The sequence below is a fragment of the Pelobates fuscus genome, chromosome 6, assembly GCF_036172605.1.
Source record: "Pelobates fuscus isolate aPelFus1 chromosome 6, aPelFus1.pri, whole genome shotgun sequence".
Taxonomy (NCBI): Eukaryota; Metazoa; Chordata; class Amphibia; order Anura; family Pelobatidae; genus Pelobates; species Pelobates fuscus.
The window spans coordinates 196,679,598-196,690,367 of record NC_086322.1 but is presented as its reverse complement, the minus strand read 5'-3'; positions in this window follow the sequence as shown (position 1 = coordinate 196,690,367).

Here is a 10,770-nt window from a genome sequence, read left to right as displayed (position 1 = left end):
AGAATATGGTGAGGCCTAATAGAAAGCAGTTGTTGGGGGATTCTATCATAAGAGATGGGGAGCTGGACAATGGTGATCTTGTGAGTTGTCTTCCCGGAGCTACTACTCACAGAGACAGGAGACGTATTTGCAATATTGTTAAGCAAGCAAAGCAGGAAGGGGAATTAGATATACTTGTCCATCTAGGAACAAATGATTTGGCTTGCAATGAGGTGTCAGAGGTAAAGGAAGTTTTTAGTGTTTTTGCCAATGATATACGGCAGGTTGCTTCCACACTGTCATTCTCTGACGTTTTGCCAGTTCATAACACACAGAACGATAGGCGGATGCATATTAGAGACTTTAACTTGTGGCTTGGTGAATGGTGTCGGGAGCAAGGATTTGGCTTTATTTCTCATGGTAGCTCTGTTTGCAATGGAAATAAACTGTACAAAAAAATATGGTTTGCATTTTTCTCAAAAGGGAACAAATGTTCTCAGTGAGCAGTTCAGAGGTTTTACTAAAATGTATTTAGACTAGGAGACAGAGGGGGCAAAAGGGTGATAAAACATCAATCCAATTGCCCCCAAAACAAGGACAGAAGGTGCCTGTAGCAAGTGTGTTAAAACATGATACGCTTAGAGTCATGTCGACAAAATGCTTCCAGTTTAGGGAATAAGATCCATGAACTTGTGGCAGTAATGGCAACTGATAATGTAGATTTAGTCGCTGTTACTGAGACATGGTATAATGAGAAAAATGACTGGGACATAGCAATACCAGGGTACTCTTTATATAGAAAAGACAGGGAAGGCAAGAAATGAGGAGGGGCGGCCCTGTATGTGAAGGATAGCATAAAATCTAGTATAATAAAAGTTAGTGAGGCGAACATAGAGTCCGTTTGGGTTACATTAGAATTTGATAATCACACAGTAACTCGTGTAGGTGTGATTTATAGGCCGCCAGGACAAATAGAAGAGTTAGATAATCTACTAGTTGAGGAAATAGCTAAAATGACAATGAAGGGGGACGTTATCATCATGGGTGACTTTAATCTTCCTGATGTTAATTGGAAAACCAAAATAGCTGCTTGTGCCAGGAGCACACATATTCTAAACTCCCTACTTGGATTGTCTCTAAAACAAGTCATTGAGGAGCCAACTCGTAAGGAGGCCATACTAGATTTAGTGTTAACAAATGGAGATTTGGTATCAGATATTACTGTAGGTGAAAGTTTAAGATCCAGTTATCATCAGTGTGATTTAATATAGGAACAGTAACTGAGTCAAACCACACAAAAACAAAATCTTTTGACTTTAGAAAAACAGACATTTCTAAAATTAGAATATGTGTAAAGGAGTCACTATCAGACTGGAGCAATTGAAATGGAGTCCAAGAGAAACTGGATTATTTAAAAGTTGCAGTGCTGAAGGCAACAGAAAATTGCATTAGGCTGGTCAGTAAAAGCAAAAAATTCAAGAAACCACTGTGGTACTCCGCAGATGTGGCCAAAATAGTGAAAATCAAAAAGTTAGCATTTAGTAATGATGAGGAAGACAGAATGATCTATAAGATTAGGCAGAAAGAGGCTAAGCAAGTTATAATAGCTTCCAAATCATACATAGAAGAGAAAATAGCACAGACAGTTAAAAAAGGGGTCACATTTTTTTTAGATACATAAATGAGAAAAGGAAAGTAAAACAAGGATTAGTTAGATTAAAAACAAAAGAAGGAAGGTATGTAGAAGAGGATAAAGGTCTAGCTGACTGCCTCAATGAATATTTTTGTTCATAATTTAGAGATGAAAATGAAGGAAAGGGGCCTCAGTTAGGAAAAAGGACAAATGAGTCATTTGTTACATGTGAGTTTACAGAAGAAGAGGTTCTATTTCAACTGTCAAAAGTAAAGACAAATAAGTCAATGGGACCTGATGGGATACACCCAAAGTTATTAAAAGAGCTTAGTGGTGTACTAGCAAAACCATTAACAGATTTATTTAACCAATCATTGTTAACAGGAGCAGTCCCAGAAGATTGGAAGTTAGCAAATGTTGTGCCCATTCACAAGAAAGGTAGTAGGGAGGAATCGGGCAACTATAGGCCAGTAAGCCTTACTTCAGTAGTGGGGAAAGTAGTGGAAACCATGTTAAAGGATAGTATTGTTGAACATCTAAAAACACATGGATTTCAAGATCAGAGACAACATGGGTTTACTTCAGGGAGATCATGCCAAACTAATCTTATTGATTTTTTTGATTGGGTAACTAAAATTATAGATCAGGGTGGTGCAGTAGACATTGCTTACCTAGATTTCAGTAAGGCTTTTGACACTGTTGCACATAGAAGGCTTATCAATAAACTGCAATCTTTAAGTTTGGATTCCAATATTGTTGAATGGGTAAGGCAGTGGCTGAGTGACAGGCAACAGAGGCTTGTCACCAGTGGGGTACCTCAGGGATCTGTACTTGGACCCATTCTCTTTAATGTTTTTATTAGTGATATTGCAAGGTCTTGATGGTCAGAGTTGTGGCAACTGACATTTAATGTGGATAAGTGCAAGATAATGCATCTTGGATGTAAAAACCCAAGGGCAGAGTACAGAATATTTGATAGAGTCCTAACCTCAACATCTGAGGAAAGGGATTTAGGGGTGATTATTTCTGATGACTTAAAGATAGGTAGACAATGTAGTAGAGCAGCAGGAAATGCTGTAGTATTAGTATTAGCAGTAGAAAGAGGGAAGTGCTAATGCCATTGTACATAACACTGGTTAGACCTCACTTGGAGTATTGTACGCAGTACTGGAGACCGTATCTCCAGAGGGATATTGTTACTTTAGAGAGAGTTCAGATAAGGGCTACTAAACTGGTTCATGGATTGCAGGATAAAACTTACAAGGAAAGGTTAAAGGATCTTAACATGCATAGCTTGGAGGAAAGACGAGACAGGGGGTATATGATAGAAACATTTAAATACATAAAGGGAATCAACAAAGTAAAGGAGGAGACTATATTTAAAAGAAGAAAATCTACCACAACAAGAGTACATAGTCTTAAAATAGATGGTCAAAGGTTTAAAATAATATATGGAAGTATTATTTTACTGAGAGGATAGTGGATGCATGGAATAGGCTTCCAGCTGAAGTGGTAGAGGTTAACACAGTGAAGGAGTTTAAGCATGTGTGGGATAGGCATAAGGCTATCCTAACTATAAGATACTAATGAAAGCATTTAAAAAAAATGGGCCGAATGGTTCTTATCTGCCGTCACATTCTATGTTTCTATGTTTCTAAGTCTATTGAATGCATAAATATATACATTTACTGTTCTTTCTTTTTTACCTTTGTTGGTTACTCCTTTTTACTTGACTTCTAGGCTAAATGGCGGGATTATGCGTCTGTACTGAAAATATGCACATAATATTTATATTATGAATATATTTTCCAGTAAACTGATTGGCCTATTTTAACTTCTTTTTGGTTAATCTGAATTATTTTCCTGAATCTTAGCATGGAAGTAATTCAAACAAGCCAAAATACAAGATGTATGACCTGTACAAACTTTTTTCACCGTGAGCAAGTCTAATATTTAATTAAATTCAGACTAATGCTTTGATAGTTTATGCTTCTTTCTTCCTCTATTATTGTCATTATTATTTAAAAGTGCCTTTAAACTGAACCATGGGAAAACATAAAAAAAAACATCGGATTTAGGAAAACATTAATTTTGAGGGCCTTAGAATGCACTTAAACTATGTTAAAATGTAACTGTATTATATTAATAATATAAAACCATGATTATATATGTGGTAACTACAGCAACATATGATCTACGGATAGTAATTTCAAGAGTACTTGTTCATGATAATTATCTATGGCCTGTACAATTCTTCTGAATTCTGCAGACATTTTAACACTTATCTACCTACCTAAATGTAAATTAAACAATCATAAACAAAAGTCCAAAACTCTAATACTAATAACACCTATAATACATGTATTGTTTGACAGTCAGCATCATTTTTTAAATATTAAAACATACATGTAAATTCCCTTTAGCAAAAGAAAGGAAGCACAAACTCTGCTACACAATTGTTTTTATTCCATTTCTACCTTCAGCTTGCACAATACAGCATATTAAAATAATTTATCATAAAATGTATACAAGCACAAGCAGTACCATGACCACACATAAGGTTAAACAATTTACAAATCAAAGAGTTAATTAAAATGCATGTTTTCAAGGATTGCATTATGTTCAGTATATAGCCATGCAATTTTATTAGTCTCTTTAGATGTGGTCATGTGACAGAAACAATCTGTTATATATGCTGGCATTTAAGATTGTTTTCTCCATATGTTATACATTTGCAATGACATCTGCTAAATAATACAGCCAGTCTAAGTCCAGCTTATCCAGTCTCAGGCGATATTTTATGAACGTGCTAAAAAGATTTGTCTGTAATTTTTAGTAATCAGATCCATCCATTTTTAGCTAGATAAAACATGAGAACATTTTTTTTTTTAAATATTTTTATTGGCCATGTTGTTTTTTTTCCTTTACAATATTGTTGAAAGACATCTCAATGTTTAAGTATAAATCCATATTTAATTTCTTTAGTAGTAATAATGTTATCCCTTATCAAATAGCTACATTTATAATGTAATTGGAAAAAGGCCCAAGGTCATCTAGTTCATCCATTCTATTGATTAAGTAAAGAAAGAAAAGAAAAAACACTGAAATAATTTTACATTTTTCTTCCAAAGAAATCAAAGAATTAACTTTTCGCTTAAGTGCAATTCTATGAATTATTTCAAATAGTTGTCAGGTATTTTCTAAACATTTAATGAAGATGGCTTCAATGTTGTTTTTTATGATTGATAATGTTTTAGAGGGATTGGAAATGATGCGCACCTGGACCCTTAGTATATATAAGCTTGAAAGGTATAATAAGATGATGTATAATAGCATCTGGGGAGGAGAAGGGGCACATGGCAGGACATAGGTGCAGCAATGGCAGTCTGGAATTCCTTACAGAATACTTATATTTGATTTTAGCCAGTCAAATCTATTTACATTATGTTTTCATCTGGATAGCATTTTTAAATCTGTATTTCAAAAAATGTTGGTAGAAGAAGATAATAATGACTGTGTTGCATATATTTTAGTTTTTCACCTATATTATGCTGTACAAGAAATAGTAGACAGAATTATGTATGCCTAAACAGCAATTTACATAATATGATACACCAACTAGTTACACAGAGATATGCCAACTAGTCAATGGCACAAAGAAGTTAATAGAATTTTGATGTAACTTTGTTACAGCAATAGTAAGACGGCCAATTGTTATTGGGACAAACAATGCAAAAACTGAAAAAAAATCAAGAGGGATGTAAAAGAAATTAAAATAACATGTTTTTTTATTTAAATAAACACTGTTAATCATAACAGTTTGATTAGAAACACGTACTCATATATCCACTCAAAATACAGTAGCACATGAACAACACAGAAACGTCAAAAAAGAGCTTTAATAGAGACCACAGTAATCACCCATGTGTTAGAATTAGAGAAATAAATACAGTGAGTGTCATTGCACAGCACGAGTCCTGCAGACAGCAAGGCGTGGCTGCCCCTTTAAGAGACCTGGAGACCTGGCTCCAGCATCCCAGTCAGGTTCTCTGCCATGATATCCACCAGGGGACTTCAGTATCTGTCTGCCTTATTCTGCTTCCTGACCCTTTGCCTGGATTAAACAGTGCTGATCCACCTGTAGCCCTTTTCCAATTATGGTCAGCTGCATCTAATTAGCAGGCTGCAAAAGCCAGCACTGACTGAAACCTAGTATCTGGTCATTTTGCCTGTTTGGTGTTTCCTGCCGGATCTCTGCTTTGCTACTGACTGATTTCCTGGACTCTGAACCTCTGCCTGCTTTACCAACTACATTACTCTGCTGCCAGCCCTGACTTCTGCTTCTTGTCTGACCCTGCCTTTGGATTTCCCCTTAATCTGTACTGCACTTTTGGTTTTGCCTCTTTCCTGTGCCATCTCCTGCAACTGGGCTCCAACTCCTGGTAAACTGTTACAGAAGTCCCCAGGTGACTGTTACAGTGAGGGAAAAAGTATTTGATACCCTGCTGATTTTTAATATTTGTCCACTGATAAAGAAATGATCAGTCTATACGTTTAATGGTAGGTATATTTTAACAGTGAGAGACAGTACAACAACAACAAAAAATCCAGAAAAAAATGCATGTCAAAAAAGTTATAAATTGATTTGCATGTCAATGAGTGAAATAAGTATCTGACCCCTTTGACTTAGTACTTGGTGGTAAAACCATTGTTGCTAATCACAGAGGTCAGACGTTTCTTGTAGTTGGTCACCAGGTTTGTACACATCTCAGGAGGGATTTTGTCCCACAACTCTTTGCAGATCCTCTCCAAGTCATTACGGTTTCAAGGCTGACTTTTGGCAACTTGAACCTTCAGCTCCCTCTACAGATTTTCTATGGGATTAAGGTCTGGAGACTGGCTAGGTCACTTCAGGACCTTAATGTGCTTCTTCTTGAGTCACTCCTTTGTTGCCTTGGCTGTGTGTTTTGGGTCATTGTCATGCTGGAATACCCATCCATGGCCTATTTTCAATGCCCTAGCTGAGGGAAGGAGGTTCTCACCCAAGATTTGATGGTGCATGGCCATCGTCCCTTTGATGCAGTGCAGCTGTCCTGTCCCCTTAGCAGTAAAACATCCCCAAATCATAATGTTTCCACCTCCATGTTTGATGGTGGGGATGGTCTTCCTGGGGTCATAGGCAGCATTCGCTTCCTTCAAACACGGCAAATTGAGTTGATGCCAAAGAGCTCGATTTTGGTCTCATGTGACCCCAACACTTTCATCCTGTTCTCCTCTGAATCATTCAGATGTTTATTGGCAAACTTCAGATGGGACTGAACATGTGCTTTCTTGAGCAGGGAGACTTTGCGGGCGCTGCAGGATTTCAGTCCTTTACGGCATAGTGTGTTACCAATTGTTTTCTTGGTGACTATGGTCCCAGCTGCCTTGAAATCATTAACAAGATCCTCCCGTGTAGTTATGGGCTGATTCCTCACCATTTTCATGATCATAGAAACTTCACCAGGTGAGATCTTGCATGGAGCAGCAGCCCGTGGGAGACTGACAGTTATTTTGTGTTTCTCCCATTTGTGAATAATCCCACCAACTGTTGTCACCTTCTCACCAAGCTGCTTGGCGATGGTCTTGTAGCCCGTTCCAGTCTTGTTTAAGTCTACAATCTTGTCCCTGACATCCTTGGACAGCTCTTTGGTCTTGGTGGAGAGTTTAGAATCAGATTGATTGATTGCTTCTGTGGACAGGTGTCTTTTATATAGGTAATGAGCTGATATTAGGAGCACTCCCTTTAGGAGAGTGCTCCTAATCTCAGCTCGTTACCTTTACAAAAGACACCTGGGAGCCAAAAATCTTGCTAATTGATAGGGGATCAAATTACATGATTTTGCTATTGCATGACGAAAAGTCATGATTTTAATAAAGACACGGAGGCGAGTATTTGCATATCCCTTTCTTTACTGTCCAGAATAGCAGCAAAGAACATTAACAGAATTGAAAAGAAAAGGTAGTACATGACTCACACACAGGGCACGCCCCCTTATGTCCAGTATAACACCCTAGTCCGCCTTCCCATTTCCCTCTTTCTGAAGGTGCTACACGAAAAATTTAACAAACATAAGAATATAGCATGTAGGTAACTGTCAACAAAACTTCGGGCTTTCTGTAACCCGCATAACTGTGAGTCCCATGGAAGCAAGTTTATAAACAGGTGATGATGAGCCATTTCCACTGGATGAGAAGGGTCGTTTCATCCGGGCGTGGCAGTGTGTCTCCGGCTGACTCGTGCAGGTCCAGGTCAGACTGTGAAAACATAAGCGACAGGAACCCAAAGGTTAAATCGGATCTGTGTACCTATATCAAGGCCGGAAGAGGCCGAATATACATAATCTCACCTGAGCGTCATGCTAGTGCAATTGCATCTATAAGACAAAGAACCACATACATAAGTGCAAGAAAATGTCCCACTTACCACCTGTCCGTAGTTGTCCGTATTCAGGCGATGTGGGTGGGAAAATTTGCAGAATACAATCCTCACATACTTACTCAAGTTGGGTGGGACAATAATCGCCTCCGTGTCTTTATTAAAATCATGACTTTTCATCATGCAATAGCAAAATCATGTCATTTTATTACAAGACACGGAGGCTTGTATTTGCAAGTTTAAAGCTGGTCCACCACTGCCGTAAACAGGTGAGTAGTCGGGCGAAAGTAATATTCTCGGAATGTCGACTCTCTAGACCAATCAGCCATCCTCATAAGGTCCTCTAGGCGTGCCCCAGATGTGATAACTGCGGATGCCGAGGCGCTCCTTACTGAATGAGCCCCGGAGATGGAGGTATCGATACCTGCTGAGCCGAATAGCCACTTCAACCAACGGGATAGGGTAGTGCTTACCACCGGTTTAAAAGGTGGACGGAGTGAGAGGAAGAGCTGGGGTGTAGTCGCCACCCGGTTAGTATGAGTGCGATCCTCGTATTCTCTTAAACATGCCACCGGGCACCGTACTGGTGTAGATGGGAAAGCCGGGTATGAAACCGATCTAATCGATGTTTTGGTTTGTCTATTGATGGTGAACGTTACCCCGTCAGAGGTGTATGATCTAGCGTTGAGGTCCAAGGCCCGGACGTCCGATACTCTCTTGCAAGATATAAGGCAAAGGAGACAAAGTAGTTTGGCCGATAATTGGCGTAGGGAGAGCTCCAGATTCAGAGGCCAGGCGAGGAGGAAGGACAAAACAGTGGAAACATCCCAAGTGGAGGAGTAGCCTTGGTTGTCGGGAAAGTCTGGAGCCCCTTTGGAGTCTGCACACTAGTGGGTGTTGACCGGCTGGGTTTCCGTCCAAGCCTTGATGTGTCGAGGAAATAGCCAATCTGTATAAATTGATAGTTCGGTATGCCTCCCCTTCCTCGAAGAGGGATGTGAGGAAATCCAGAATGAATGTCACAGGGGCTGAAACGGGATCCACGATCCTAGCCATGCACCAGCTAGCCCAATTTCTCCAGGCTGACCCATATGCTCGTCGAGTGCCCGGAGCCCATGCATCCGCCAAGAATCGTCGAATAGAGTCCGAAACACCTCTGATTTCCCAGGGTCCCCTGAAATGCGCCAGGCCAGTAGGCTGAGAGAGGCATTCACCAGGAGGGGGTGACAATCCCCTGACGGGTTCCTGAGAAGGTCCTGGAAGGTTGGCAGCAATCTGGGGAGATCCACCGCCATCTCCAATAGCTGTGGGAACCATGATTGCGTCCCCCAGAAAGGGGTGACGAGGACTAGTTCGGCCCGCTGGTTTGGATGAGGGTGCGGGGGATCATCGAGAATGGGGTGTCTCGAGATAGGAGTCTCCACACGGTTTTTGGTGCATCTCGCATGTTCTTTTATGCGCTCCTTAAAGGGCCTGAATGTCTTACCCACGTACATCAACTTGCAACTGCACATGAGGAGGTATACCACCCCTGCTGAGTTACAATTGAAAAAAATGTGCGATCTGAAAAGATTGCTTTTTCTCACTGTCCCAGACTTTCTTGGAGTCCCTTAGAATTAATTTTCATGCTACGCACCTTCCACATTGGAAGGTGCCCACTGATATTTGGCGACCCAGCCATGAAGTCTGAGGGTTCTGTTTATCAGTGAAGTGACTGGGGGATAGCATATCCCGAAGGTTTTTGCCCCTCCTAGCGGTAATGGTGACTCGTGGACCCAATACTTCTTTCAAATGCTGATCTTTCAAGAGGATGGGCCAGAATTTCTGAAGAGACTCATTTATACTATTCCATCCCATGTCAAATGTGCCAATCATCCTGATAGTTTTGTTTGTACTTTGATTGGCATTTGACGAATCCGACAGGAGTTCTACCCTGTCTGTCAATAGAGCCCTTTTGTAGGCTCTTTTTAAGCACTTGTTTGGGTAACCCTTTTCCTTAAATTGTTGCCGTAAGACCTTGGCTTTGGTTTGGAAGTCCCCTACGTCTGAGCAATTCCGTCGGAGTCTAAGGTACTGGCCCGTTGGAATGCCCTGTTTGAGGGACCTCGGGTGATGGCTATCCCATTTGAGAAGGGAGTTTGATGCGGATGGTTTCCTAAAGAGGGTTGTTTTTACGGAGCCATCCCCGCAGATCGAAATTGATGTCCAGAAAATTCAGGGAGGCGCCCCCGAATTCGGAGGTAAATCTGAGGTTGTCTTCGTTGGTGTTGAGGAGGGCCACAAATTGGTTGAATTCATCCACACCGCCTTGCCAGATGATCAGGACATCATCAATGTACCTGTACCATGATGTGATTTTGGACATAAAAGGTAATAGTGTACTACTAGTCCTGATTTGTTCTTCCCACCAGCCCAGGTGGAGGTTGGCGTAGGATGGGGCACAAGCCGTGCCCATCGCTGTACCTCTCACCTGGTGGTAGAACTTCTTGTTGAAAAGAAAAAAATGATGTGTTAGGATGAATTCAAGGAGACTGGTAGTAAAGTCAGTGTGTGCCTGGTGTTCAACACCCCTTTTGGTTAAGAAGTATCTGCTGTGTTACAAACCCCTTTGATGTGGGATGGATGAGTAAAGAGCCTCAACGTCGAGGCTGCATAGTTTGGACGTAGGTAGGATGTGTAGGTCAGCAAGGAGGTGTAGGGCCGGCTTGGTATCTCTGATATACGACGGGAGACCTTCTAC